General features: G+C 42.1%; 1 protein-coding gene across 1 annotated transcript in view; it reads right to left on the bottom strand.

The window, feature by feature from the left end:
- The window catches only part of OPRM1 (opioid receptor mu 1), a 180890-nt gene that overhangs the window by 20018 nt on the left and 147284 nt on the right, over positions 1 to 13588 (bottom strand). The window lies entirely within an intron of this gene.

Genomic DNA, 13588 nt, shown 5'->3' with positions numbered 1-13588 from the left:
TTGATCTAATACAGCCAGGAGTCTTTTTGGGAAAGATGCAACAAGTCTTTCACACCTGGATTTGGGGATCCTCTGCCATTCCTCCTTGCAGATCCTCTCCAGTTCTGTCAGGTTGGATGGTAAACGTTGGTGGACAGCCATTTTTAGGTCTCTCCAGAGATGCTCTATTGGGTTTAAGTCAGGGCTCTGGCTGGGCCATTCAAGAACAGTCACGGAGTTGTTGTGAAGCCACTCCTTCGTTATTTTAGCTGTGTGCTTAGGGTCATTGTCTTGTTGGAAGGTAAACCTTCGGCCCAGTCTGAGGTCCAGAGCACTCTGGAGAAGGTTTTTGTCCAGGATATCCCTGTACTTGGCCGCATTCATCTTTCCCTCAATTGCAACCAGTCGTCCTGCCCCTGCAGCTGAAAAACACCCCCACAGCATGATGCTGCCACCACCATGCTTCACTGTTGGGACTGTATTGGACAGGTGATGAGCAGTGCCTGGTTTTCTCCACACATACCGCTTAGAATTAAGGCCAAAAAGTTCTATTTTGGTCTCATCAGACCAGAGAATCTTATTTCTCACCATCTTGGAGTCCTTCAGGTGTTTTTTAGCAAACTCCATGCGGGCTTTCATGTGTCTTACACTGAGGAGAGGCTTCCGTCGGGCCACTCTGCCATAAAGCCCCGACTGGTGGAGGGCTGCAGTGATGGTTGACTTTCTACAACTTTCTCTCATCTCCTGACTGCATCTCTTGAGCTCAACCACAGTGATATTTGGGTTCTTCTTTACCTCTCTTACCAAGGCTCTTCTCCCCCGATAGCTCAGTTTGGCCAGACGGCCAGCTCTAGGAAGGGTTCTGGTCGTCCCAAACGTCTTCCATTTGAGGATTATGGAGGTCACTGTGCTCTTAGGAACCTTAAGTGCAGCAGAAATCTTTTTGTAACCTTGGCCAGATCTGTGCCTTGCCACAATTCTGTCTCTGAGCTCTTCAGGCAGTTCCTTTGACCTCATAAATCTCATTTGCTCTGACAAGCATTGTGATCTGGAAGGTCTTATATAGACAGGTGTGTGGCTTTCCTAATCAAGTCCAATCAGTATAATCAAACACAGCTGGACTCAAATGAAGGTGTAGAACCATCTCAAGGATGATCAGAAGAAATTGAAAGCACCTGAGTTAAATATATGAGTGTCACAGCAAAGGGTCTGAATACTTAGGACCATGTGATATTTCAGTTTTTCTTTTTTAATAAATCTGCAACAATGTCAACAATTCTGTGTTTTTCTGTCAGTATGGGGTCATATGTGTACATTCATGAGGAAGAAAAATTAACTTAAATGATTTTAGCAAATGGCTGCAATATAACAAAGAGTGAAAAATTTAAGGGGGTCTGAATACTTTCCGTACCCACTGTATATATATATAGATATAGATATAGATATATATATTTTTTTCTTTATATGGAAGAAGAGATTGACTTTCAAGCTGGTCTTTGCAGATGTATTTTCCATTATTCTCCATTTTCCTTTATTTCTGCATTTCAAACAATTGTGTAATAATCACCAACAGGCTATACTTTTGTATACTATATATATATATATATATATATATATATATATATATATATATATATATATATATAGTGTATACTGTTGTAGCTTGAAATCTAGTATTGCCTCTACTTCTATGCATGTAAGAAATTAGTATACTAACAAAAAGGAGTGGATTGCGATTCTGGGGCCCTCTGCAGAAAGTTAGGTTTGGGAACCCACCTTGCAAACATGATAACATGTCAAAACTACAGTCTACATTCAAAAACACGGCCACTATTTCTGAAACCCCCGACTTAACACAAAATAATTTTAATTTGTATTATATTCATAACAATACTTTTTTGTGCTCAGTGAACAATATCCAAGATATATATAATAGTAAAGAAACAGATGATGTTAAAATTTCATACACAGTAATTTGTCAGTCAAGTGTCAATAAGTAGATGAGGACCATGACGAATGATGCAGAACAGAAATGAATGTATTAAGCAATTGTCAAGATGTTGAGATCAGTTTCAATAGATTTTAGCCATGTCTCTCTAGTGAAATTAAAGGAGAAAGAGCACATGAAACAAGAATGGCGCTACTAATATTATATTACTATTAGTTATGCAAAAGTTATAACACAATTGTTCAGTTATAATCAGACAAATTATCCCATATGATTTCTACACGTTGTGCTCAGTGAACAACAGCAAACAAAGAGATGACAGGAAAATTACATACACAGTACTTGGTCAAACAAATGTTGCTAAGTATAATGATGATGACCAGTAGTGGAGAGCTGAAATCTTTTTATTAAACAGGTTTCAAGATTTTTATATAAGTTATGTAGACTTTAGCCAACTCTCTCTTGTGAGAGATTGAAGGAGGAAGAGTACATGTAATAAGGATGTCATTATAAACTAATATTTAGCTGACATCCCTCTCAGTATTCAGAAAAGTAGGACATTTACAATTTTCTATTTTGAAAAAGTCTCTAGTTTGAAAAAAATCAGTGTAAGAGTAAGACAGAATTTATATACTGCCAAAAGGTTTGCATGTGCAGCAGATGTAAAGTTATGGTCATACAAAATGATATAGCAAACAGTGAAAATGTTCTCAAACACTATGCAGTTGACATCAGTGAGATCTTCACTCTCAACAAAATCAGCATTTATATATTTTAAGGAAGGCACGGTTTCTTTAAAAAAAAAAAAAATATTTGAAACCAAGAAATTCAACCTAAAGTAGAACAATGTCAACATCAGCTGACTGTGCTACAGTTTGCAAACCATATAGTAATGGCACTTTGTTTAATCTGGCTAAGCCATTGATGGTCCAGCTACTGTAGTTATACATATTATTACTAGTCCAGAAGTATGTGACTGACCCCTAAAAAAAAGTATGCTACAGTATTCTTACTGTGACACAAGGTATCGTTTTTTTTTTATTTTTAGGCTGGCCAAAGATTATTTTTTTTTTTTGTTTTTGTTTTTTTTTCAATCAGCCAAAAGGCTAATCAAAAAAAGTAAACTGCTTCCTCCGTCCATTTGTGGCACCCTCCTAGTGTAGGATGCTAGGTAAATCTGGTTCTTGGCTCCTTCTGTAATCAGGGGAGCAGTAATCATTTGCCCTGGTCTGATTATGATTTCACAGACTGAGAAATTCAATCAGCTGGCCTAAATATTTACCAAGCTCTGGCCAATCCCTGGGGAGGTGTGTCCAGAAGGTGGTCTGGGAGGTAATAAATAGCCTGGGGCAGGGGCAGACTGACCATTCGGGGATTAGGGCACTGCCCGAGGGCCCAGGGTCAGTAGGGGGCCCCATGAGAGGCTACACACTACAGAAAGAAGCCAGGAACTTCCATGCAGGCTATGCTGTGGTAGATATTTAAATGCCCACTCTATGTGGCTGAGCTGCAATTTGTAGGTGGGGCTTTGTGTGGCTTGAGTGTGGACACAGGGGGCCCCATGATCTCTGATTGCCCCATGAGTTGTCAGTCCACCCCTGGCCTGGGGCCTTGAGGAGATTGTTCTTGTCACCGTCAGGGAAGGTTCCTGAGAACTTTGGGGAGTTGCTTGCCCTCCTGAAGCACCTTTTGGACTGAGTTGCTCTTTTTCTAGGTCTCAGCTGTGGCAGGGCTGGGACCTTGGACTAATCTGAAACTAGATGCAGGGTTTTTCTACCAGGGGATTGGGTCTGGAAGGAGAGTGTCACTCCCTGGATCTTGTACAGAGAAAGCTAGAAGGAGGCAGCTGGGACCTTGAGATCTGTGTATAAGAGTCTATGATTGATTCCGTTGACTTTGCAGCACCACAAAAACTTTACCGAGGCCCACTTCTGATTACAGTTATTTTTCGGGACCCACTTGCTTGTAATTGAATATTGTAAAGTGCTACAGAATTTGTTGGTGCTATATAAAAGCAGATAATAATAATGCATATTTTAAAGGGAGAGGCATGATAAATTAAAAATATCAATTTACTACTTTTCAATTTATGATTGAATACACTTGCCAGATGTTCTAAGTGAAGGGTCAGAAATCTGTGGCACGTGTGGCATATAAGCGGAGTTTTAAGTAATCAGCACCCTCATAGACAGTATAAGGCAGGCAGAGGACAGAAATCAATCACCCAGGACAGCGATCAGCAGGCTATATGGCACTCACCCTGCTTCCTCTCCCAGTGGTCCACAGTGAAGGTGAAGCAACTGTTTGCCCTCTCCAGGGCCCATCACACCTCACACAGAGTCTCCATGATGAGGAGCTCTATGCTGGTCGTGGTGTCCTGGCTCTTCTCCTTCAGATCCTCTACTGGGATCACAGAAGCTGCCATGAACTCCTGACACTGCCGAGCCACCTGGTCCTCCTATGACACCGAGGCTGCCGTCTCTGCCCGCTATAGCTGAGAGAATCCCGCCGCCAGTCTAGCCACCATCGCTGCCATCAGCGGAACTGAGGAGCTGGCTCTGCACCCCATGAACATATCCTACATAACAGCCCACATAAGTACTCACTGATGCAAGTATCCTCCTCGTGGGAAATGCAGACCAGCCTCCGTAAACTGCATGGGCGGGGTCCTGAATCCATCGCAATTTGACTACTCTGGCTCTCTGTAATTTGCGTGGGCTCGCACAGCACAATTCACTGAGAGCAGGCCTGCTCTCAGTGATTTCTGGCTCAGCGCGACCCACTCAAACGCAGTTTGCGACCCACCAGTGGGTCCCGACCCACAGTTTGGGAACTCCTGCTCTACACTATTGGGGAAAATCTAGTTAACTTCAATGAGTCCTACAGGGGTAGCCCTGCACACACAGGAGAGGTGGATGGAGGAATCTTCACCATTGTGTTATTGTATTCTGATAGCAGGACTCTTCGCTTATCAGAATACACTGATCATCCACTGCAGCCACTCAATAAACATTTGAGTGTTCCCATTCAACGGAGCATTCCCATTCAACGGAAGTCAATTGGTAGAACTGGAATGGCCATAGATGGATTGAAATTTATTCTATTTATGATCAGGTTTAGTCAGTAAATTTTAAGTTTTTGAGAGTTTTTGTTCCTGGCCGGTTTTTGCATGATGAATGACTACATAGAAAATCTGACAATGAGATCATGCTTTTAGAAAGGGATTCATCCTCCAGGTGTTTTTTTCCAGGCAATTTTCCAGGTATATTTCCTTGCCTTACTTTTTATTTCTGAGGTAAATGGCTTTAAATTGCAGAGCTAAAGGAGTTGTAAAATCAGTAGTTTTTTATCTTAATTCATTCTATGCATTAGGATAAAAAGCCTTCTGTGTGTAGAAGCCGCCTCAGCACCCCCTAATACTTACCTGAGCCCCATCTCTATCCAACGATGTTCACGAGTCCCTCGGTCATCACTCCTAATTGGCTGAGACACAGCAGAGACACCATTGGCTTCCGCTGCTGTCAATCAAAGTCAACCAATCAGGGAAGATAGGGGCGGAACCGAACAGCAGCATCATGTCTGAATGGATACACAGAGCTGTAGCCCAGCTTAAATGCTCCCATAGCAAGCTGCTTGCTGTGGGGCACTCAACAGGAGAGAGGGACCATGGGCAGTGAAGTGGGACCCTAGAACAGGAGGATCTGGGCTGCCCTGTGCAAAACCACTGCACAGAGGAGGTAAGTATAACATGTTTGTTATTAAAAAAAAAAACAAGACTTTACAATCACTTTAAAAGAATGCTCCTGAAGGGTGTTGCATGAATTTGTTACAAATTATAATACCAGTGCTGTTAAGGATAAGTTACAGTATCTACTCTAATTCGAAAAAGAAGTTTGGTTCCTCAGGCCAAAAAAGAGAAAGTGGGATTTTATAGGCAAGGTTAATTATTATTCATTTTATTAAGAAAGGATTACATATAAATGTAAAAAAACAACAAAACAATAACATTGGTTGCATAGATAATGCGTATTACACAATAGACAATTTGTGAACCATTTTACTTATTAAATGGTGATTCCTGGTTGTAGAACTAGGGTTCCGACGCGTTTCGGCATATATTGCCTTTGTCAAGGAAAAAACATCACCATATTCTATAAAGTGAAAAAGTGAAAAAATACAAAAAATTAGTGACTTGTTGTGAGAAATATATCAAAACAAACAAATAAACATCGTCTTTTCTTTTTGTGTACCTAGATTTCAGGAACATCTGTGCCCATGGGGAAGTGGGGGGAAGAAAGGTTTCAGGTCCTGTGCCCCCCAGGCTTGTTACTGGATCCTTGGGCCTATTGGTCTGAAGAAGGGGGAAGGTTGGTTTTATGCGGGCATGTGTTGTTTAGTGCCATGTTTAAGCTAATAAAATTGGATTTCCAATATTACCTCAAGTATACGAATAACACCTCTTAGGGATGAATAGGGTCCTGGGGTGTGTAGCAAACCCCAAGCTTCTATGTGTAACCACAAATACTCCTGGTTTCCCTGGAGAGTGGATAAAATTTCAGTATATAAGGTTGGCGTGTACAGAAATGAGGCCTGGAAGTACGGTAGGTATGAAGCAACACTTACGTTTAGAGAAAGGGATAAAAGACACTGGTGTCCTCCGATTGGTCCCAAAGGTGTAAGCATATAATCCTATGTGAAAAATAATTTTAAATGAGGGGAGGGAAAAAAGAGATTTCCGAAATAATGATGCAGTAAATAGTCAGTATGATGAGTGTGTTGGCTTACTGGAAGTTTAAAGGAGAGGTCCTTGGATTGACAGATTCCGAGATCAGTAGGAGGAACTGACCCTCTTACCGAGGATGCAGGGTCACTGAATCTCTGTCTGGCGGAAAGAATACATCATTTTAATATAATATAGGTGGTATTTGGGATTGGCCAGTAGGTGGCGCTGTGCCACAACTTGGCAACTTACTTTGTAGATGCTTGTCCTCTGCCACAGATGCATGAAACTCTGTCTGACAGGAGGAGAGAAAAATAACTAGTTTTAGTATGTAAAGAGTGTGTTAGAAATGGCCAACAGGTGGCGCTGTAGCGTGGCTTACTTGGTATCCTGAGGGAGCAGTAGGAGGCTGAAGAGTCTAGGCAGATGCAGACCGCTGGCTTCGGACGTTCACTCCTCGCTGGTTGGAGCGGAGTGAAGTCCTGTGGATCCCCGGCCGTCTTTATATGTAAGTCGCGCATGCGCAATGAAGCGCCAGGCGACGCCGATGTTTGGTCATTAACTGCGGCCGCACGTACTGTGTGCGTGCCACAGGCTGCGCGCGCAGCCTGTCAGTGAGATGACGCGGTGGATACATATTCAGATGCCGCCGACACGGGAGTTGGAGCCGGACTATCCCAGCGTGTGCTGGGTGGATGCGAAAGCATCAGATCTTACTTTGACTCCCAAAATGTGCCCCCCCTGGAGGGAACCAGGGGGGGCTTTCCGTGCCGGGTACAAGGGGCTGGATGGGCAGTAAGGACCCGATCTTCCTCCCACAAACATGGGTCTAAGAATCACCAAAGATCTAGGGCACAATAACATTTGAACATGTATACATGTATTAAAAAGTCATTAAATTCTTTATTGTAAGGTCAACGAAGCAATTTAGGCAAAAATAAAGGAGAATCCTCCTGGATAGTAAGGAGCAATCATGCACTGAGAGGCAATGGGGGAAAAAATAGGTTCGGGGCAGTATGGGAATGGATTTGACCCAAAAGAAAGGAAACGGTTATGGTTCCCCGCAATGTGTGAAATGCGGGAAAGAATAAATCAAAAATAAAGGATAAAAATAGAAAAATAATATAGAATAAAATAAAATGAAATAAAATAAAAAATAAAAAAATAAAAAATGATAATATAATGATAAATAAAAAAATGATAAAAATAAAAAAATGGAACAATGAAGGTTTTTAGTCGGTTTTTCCTGATGAGAAGCCTTCCAGGAATGCCCGGTAGCTCTCATTCTCATTTAATCCTGGAAAGGAGGTGGCATGCAAACGTTGGATCCACCGCATTTCTCGTTGTAATAGGATTTTGTTCCAATCTCCCCCACGAGAGGGGATATGGACTCTATCTAGTGCAAAAAAAGAGATTTTGGGCATTTTATTGCCATGTGTTTGGGTCATATGTCTTCCAAGAGGGAGATGGAAATTACCCATAGACATGGTTTCGACATGCTTGTTGACCCGACGGCCAAACTCTTGCCGTGTTTTGCCTATATAGAAGGCTCCACACTGGCAGTTCATCATGTATACCACTCCTTTGGTACGACAATTAGCAACATGTATACATGTTCAAATGTTATTGTGCCCTAGATCTTTGGTGATTCTTAGACCCATGTTTGTGGGAGGAAGATCGGGTCCTTACTGCCCATCCAGCCCCTTGTACCCGGCACGGAAAGCCCCCCCTGGTTCCCTCCAGGGGGGGCACATTTTGGGAGTCAAAGTAAGATCTGATGCTTTCGCATCCACCCAGCACACGCTGGGATAGTCCGGCTCCAACCCCCGTGTCGGCGGCATCTGAATATGTATCCACCGCGTCATCTCACTGACAGGCTGCGCGCGCAGCCTGTGGCACGCACACAGTACGTGCGGCCGCAGTTAATGACCAAACATCGGCGTCGCCCGGCGCTTCATTGCGCATGCGCGACTTACATATAAAGACGGCCGGGGATCCACAGGACTTCACTCCGCTCCAACCAGCGAGGAGTGAACGTCCGAAGCCAGCGGTCTGCACCTGCCTAGACTCTTCAGCCTCCTACTGCTCCCTCAGGATACCAAGTAAGCCACGCTACAGCGCCACCTGTTGGCCATTTCTAACACACTCTTTACATACTAAAACTAGTTATTTTTCTCTCCTCCTGTCAGACAGAGTTTCATGCATCTGTGGCAGAGGACAAGCATCTACAAAGTAAGTTGCCAAGTTGTGGCACAGCGCCACCTACTGGCCAATCCCAAATACCACCTATATTATATTAAAATGATGTATTCTTTCCGCCAGACAGAGATTCAGTGACCCTGCATCCTCGGTAAGAGGGTCAGTTCCTCCTACTGATCTCGGAATCTGTCAATCCAAGGACCTCTCCTTTAAACTTCCAGTAAGCCAACACACTCATCATACTGACTATTTACTGCATCATTATTTCGGAAATCTCTTTTTTCCCTCCCCTCATTTAAAATTATTTTTCACATAGGATTATATGCTTACACCTTTGGGACCAATCGGAGGACACCAGTGTCTTTTATCCCTTTCTCTAAACGTAAGTGTTGCTTCATACCTACCGTACTTCCAGGCCTCATTTCTGTACACGCCAACCTTATATACTGAAATTTTATCCACTCTCCAGGGAAACCAGGAGTATTTGTGGTTACACATAGAAGCTTGGGGTTTGCTACACACCCCAGGACCCTATTCATCCCTAAGAGGTGTTATTCGTATACTTGAGGTAATATTGGAAATCCAATTTTATTAGCTTAAACATGGCACTAAACAACACATGCCCGCATAAAACCAACCTTCCCCCTTCTTCAGACCAATAGGCCCAAGGATCCAGTAACAAGCCTGGGGGGCACAGGACCTGAAACCTTTCTTCCCCCCACTTCCCCATGGGCACAGATGTTCCTGAAATCTAGGTACACAAAAAGAAAAGACGATGTTTATTTGTTTGTTTTGATATATTTCTCACAACAAGTCACTAATTTTTTGTATTTTTTCACTTTTTCACTTTATAGAATATGGTGATGTTTTTTCCTTGACAAAGGCAATATATGCCGAAACGCGTCGGAACCCTAGTTCTACAACCAGGAATCACCATTTAATAAGTAAAATGGTTCACAAATTGTCTATTGTGTAATACGCATTATCTATGCAACCAATGTTATTGTTTTGTTGTTTTTTTACATTTATATGTAATCCTTTCTTAATAAAATGAATAATAATTAACCTTGCCTATAAAATCCCACTTTCTCTTTTTTGGCCTGAGGAACCAAACTTCTTTTTCGAATTATCACAGGGATGATGGCAACAAATGCATCTTAGTTTTTATATCTCTAAAAAACCACCCCCGGCAGTATCTACTCTATTTCCATAGACAGATATGCATTTGCCAATGCCAGAAGATTTCTTGTGTTCTCTGACACATGCAGGCTGCACTGGATGGATTAAGCACAGGAGCATGCTTCAATGGGCCACTACTATGTGGCCCAAAAACTTAAATAAATAATACCTAGAATGGACCATAATTTCTAGCTTGAATGTTCATGCCTTGCTTCAACACACCCTCTCTCCTTCTTCTGCTGCACATGCATACATGTACTTTTTCAGCTTTTCAACCACTAATGAATAGACTTTGTCTTTTAGTATTGAAAGACAAACCAGTGAGAGAACAAATCTCTGGTTACTACATAAAATGTAAGCCATTTTCCTTAAATTGCACAAACACTTTATAACATTAGTACAAGGGATGAGTTTGGTCAGACCAAACCTTTGTGGTTTGAATCCAATAATGCCATTATCCAAAAATGGTCAATAATGTTATGTGGGAGACCCTGCCCTTTTGTTTATAACTGCTGTCATATGCCAGTCCTGTACTTCGACAAGAGCGAAGAGATCTGGACAAGACATGTGTCAGCGGTCAGTGGGTTTTTTACTTTTGGCAAGTTAGCAAGTATAAGATATCATGATTGATGTGGATCTACTTTGCTGAATAACATGTTTGACTCCATTTTTATTTATTTTTCTTCAATGGAAGGACTTCTAAAACTGCATAAGTCTGTTATATATATATATATACACACACACACTATATTGTCAAAAGTTTCAGGACACCTGCCTTTACACGCTTATGAACGTTAATGGCATCCCAGTCTTAGTCTGTAGGGTTCAATATTCAGTTGGCCCACCCTTTGCAGCTATAACAGCTTCAACTCTTCTGGAAAGGCTATCCAAAAGGTATAGGAGTGTGTCTATGGGAATGTTTGACCATTCTTCCAGAAGTGCGTTTGTGAGGTCAGACTCTGATGTTGCACGAGAAGGCCGTCCAAATCATTTGGTGGGGGGGGGGGGTATTATGGTGTAGGGTTGTCTTTTAGGGTTTGAGCTTGGCCTCTTAGTTTCAAGACATTTTGGACAATTTAATTCTCCCCACATTGTGGGAACAGTTTGGGGATTGTCTTTTCCTGTTCCAACATGACTGTGCACCAGTACACAAGGTCCAGGTCCCTAAAGATATGAAGGAACGAGCTTGAGGTGGAGAAACTTGACTGTCCTGCACAGAGTCCTTACCTCAACCTGATAGAACACCTTTGGGATAAATTAGAGTGGAGACTGCAAACCTTTTAACTATTAGGAGTACTTACTGCTAAAGAGTGCCTTCAGATTCTGATAAGCCCCTCTTCCCACAAACCCCCACAACCACCAGACCAGGTTTTGCAGAAGAGGCCCTTGTTCTTATCAAATTCTTGAGAGCATGTTGCCTGGTTAAGTTCAAGTTGAGTGTTTGTTTGCCCCATCTTTACTGGCCTGCTGGAATGCATCTTGGATTGGGATCTGGTATAGTTTTTGTGGGGATCACACACTCTTTATTTTTCTGCAGAGGTCCCCCTTACAATCCATATCAGACCAAATGCATCGGTCAATAATTTGGATTACTTTAAGATTTTCTGGTTCTTTTGCTAAGAAGATGGCTGCCTGAATCTTAAACTTACCAATTCAGAAGTGAATGACTGACTCCCAGGATCCCAAATAAATGATACCATTCTTACTGTGTCCCAGGATATTGCTTGTTCATTCCTAATTAGTCAGTCAATTCATGAGATTATTTTAGGCTTTTCTGGTTCACTTACCAAAGACAATGACTGCAAAAATCTCATAAAACATCAGCATTACCAATCCAAAAGTGAGCGACTGACCCCCAAATAAATGTTACTATTCATACTGTGTCCCAGGATACAGTTTGTTAATTTTTGACATTTGATGATATTACTTTAGGCTCTTCTGGTTAACATAGAGAAAATGGAGGCCCATTGCCATGCCACATGCTTCTTGCTTCCTTGATACCCAACGCACACAGTCAGCTCAGCAGCGTAATCACCTGCAGTTCTTAGTGTGCGCCTCTGTAGGTTTCTATTAAGGTTACTGCAGGTGCTAATAGAAGGAGGAGGAGGTCAGGTGGTTTGACTTTAGCCCTTACTTCTTACATAATATACACTGCTTATTAGTGATGCAAGGCAGAGGTGCAACAGAAGAAGGAGTGCGAGTCATAGTCAGGCAGCAGCTGTTAAAGATTTATTCATGTGCTGAAGCTGTTGTTCACAGTGAGAGTTGATGGGAATGATGTGACTGGGGGGCCTGGGGGGCTGCCCCTGCTAACAGCTCTAGATGAGCAGCTGTCATGTAAATTTAATATTCAAGCTAATGTAGTACCTGTCAAGTTTTACATCTTTAGGCAGTCCTTTTGAAACCTGATATTCTATTATGAGGCATGTCCTACTGTTTGCTGCTTTGCCTCTGGTGAAGTGCCACCTGTGCCATCGTGCTGTTATTGGCCTGACTTCTTTGTATCATAAATCAAGCTCACACAGTGTGGTTACAAACATAATGTGGTCATTTGAAAAATAAGTAAAAGTTGTTTTTTTGTAATCCATTACCACCTGTTTTAGTTACATTCTACACAGTACATTTTGAAATATAGTTCACGTGATACTTGCTATACACTGTAAAATCTTTCCATTCACTGGAGAAAATATTTTATTCTATTAAATGTATGTGTTTAATACATGAAACTAAAATAAATATTCCTTTTTTCCAGATATTCCTGTGCCAGCTAACACTTTTTCAGCAGTTAGAGCAACGGTTTCTTCTTCCTTTTGGGATAAAGGTGTACATTAGCGAACAAAAGCTGACCATTCTAAGCAGCATTGTCAGTGTTAAGCGAATTATCTCAACTGCCATTTTTGCTGGACAGCTTGGTCTGATAATGGAAATTTAAAAAGAACAGACTTACTGTCCAAAAAAAAATGGTCAAAATAAAGGAAAAAAAGGAAATGTATGCAGTCACCATGTTTAAGCTGTAATATTTTATTTCCCCCCCCCCTGACATTTTTGAGACTTTTGGGGGTACTAGTGACATTACTACATTAATCAGTGCTAAAAATATGCACTGTTACTGTAATAATTACACTGGCAGGGAAGGGGTTAACACTATGGGTGATCAAGGGGTTAAACGTGAGCCTAGGGGAAAGATTCTAACTGTGGGGGGGGCGTGGCTTCTGAGATGACCACAGAGACATGTGATCCTATATAGCAGGATCACATGAGCTCTGCGATCATCCCAGGGAGAAGGACGGTCGACTGTGTTTACAACAATGAACCGTGCTTCTCTCTCAGCGGGGAATGATCGCAGGTGTCAGGCGGCAATCGGAGCCACCTGACACATGCGCCGGCTTCCCCGCTGACAATCGGGGGCGGGAGCATGCCCCCTCTCAGCGTGCATTTGTTCCCCAGCTCCTCTCAGGAGAGCGACATAGGTTATTATTATTTCAGGTACTTATATAGTGCTGTCAATTTACGTAGCTCTTTACATATACATTGTACATTCACATCAGTCCCTGCCCTCAAGG

The sequence above is a fragment of the Pelophylax lessonae genome, assembly GCF_965119305.1.
Source record: "Pelophylax lessonae genome assembly, chromosome: 3".
NCBI lineage: Eukaryota > Metazoa > Chordata > Amphibia > Anura > Ranidae > Pelophylax > Pelophylax lessonae.
This window is presented reverse-complemented; position numbering and strand designations above follow the sequence as displayed.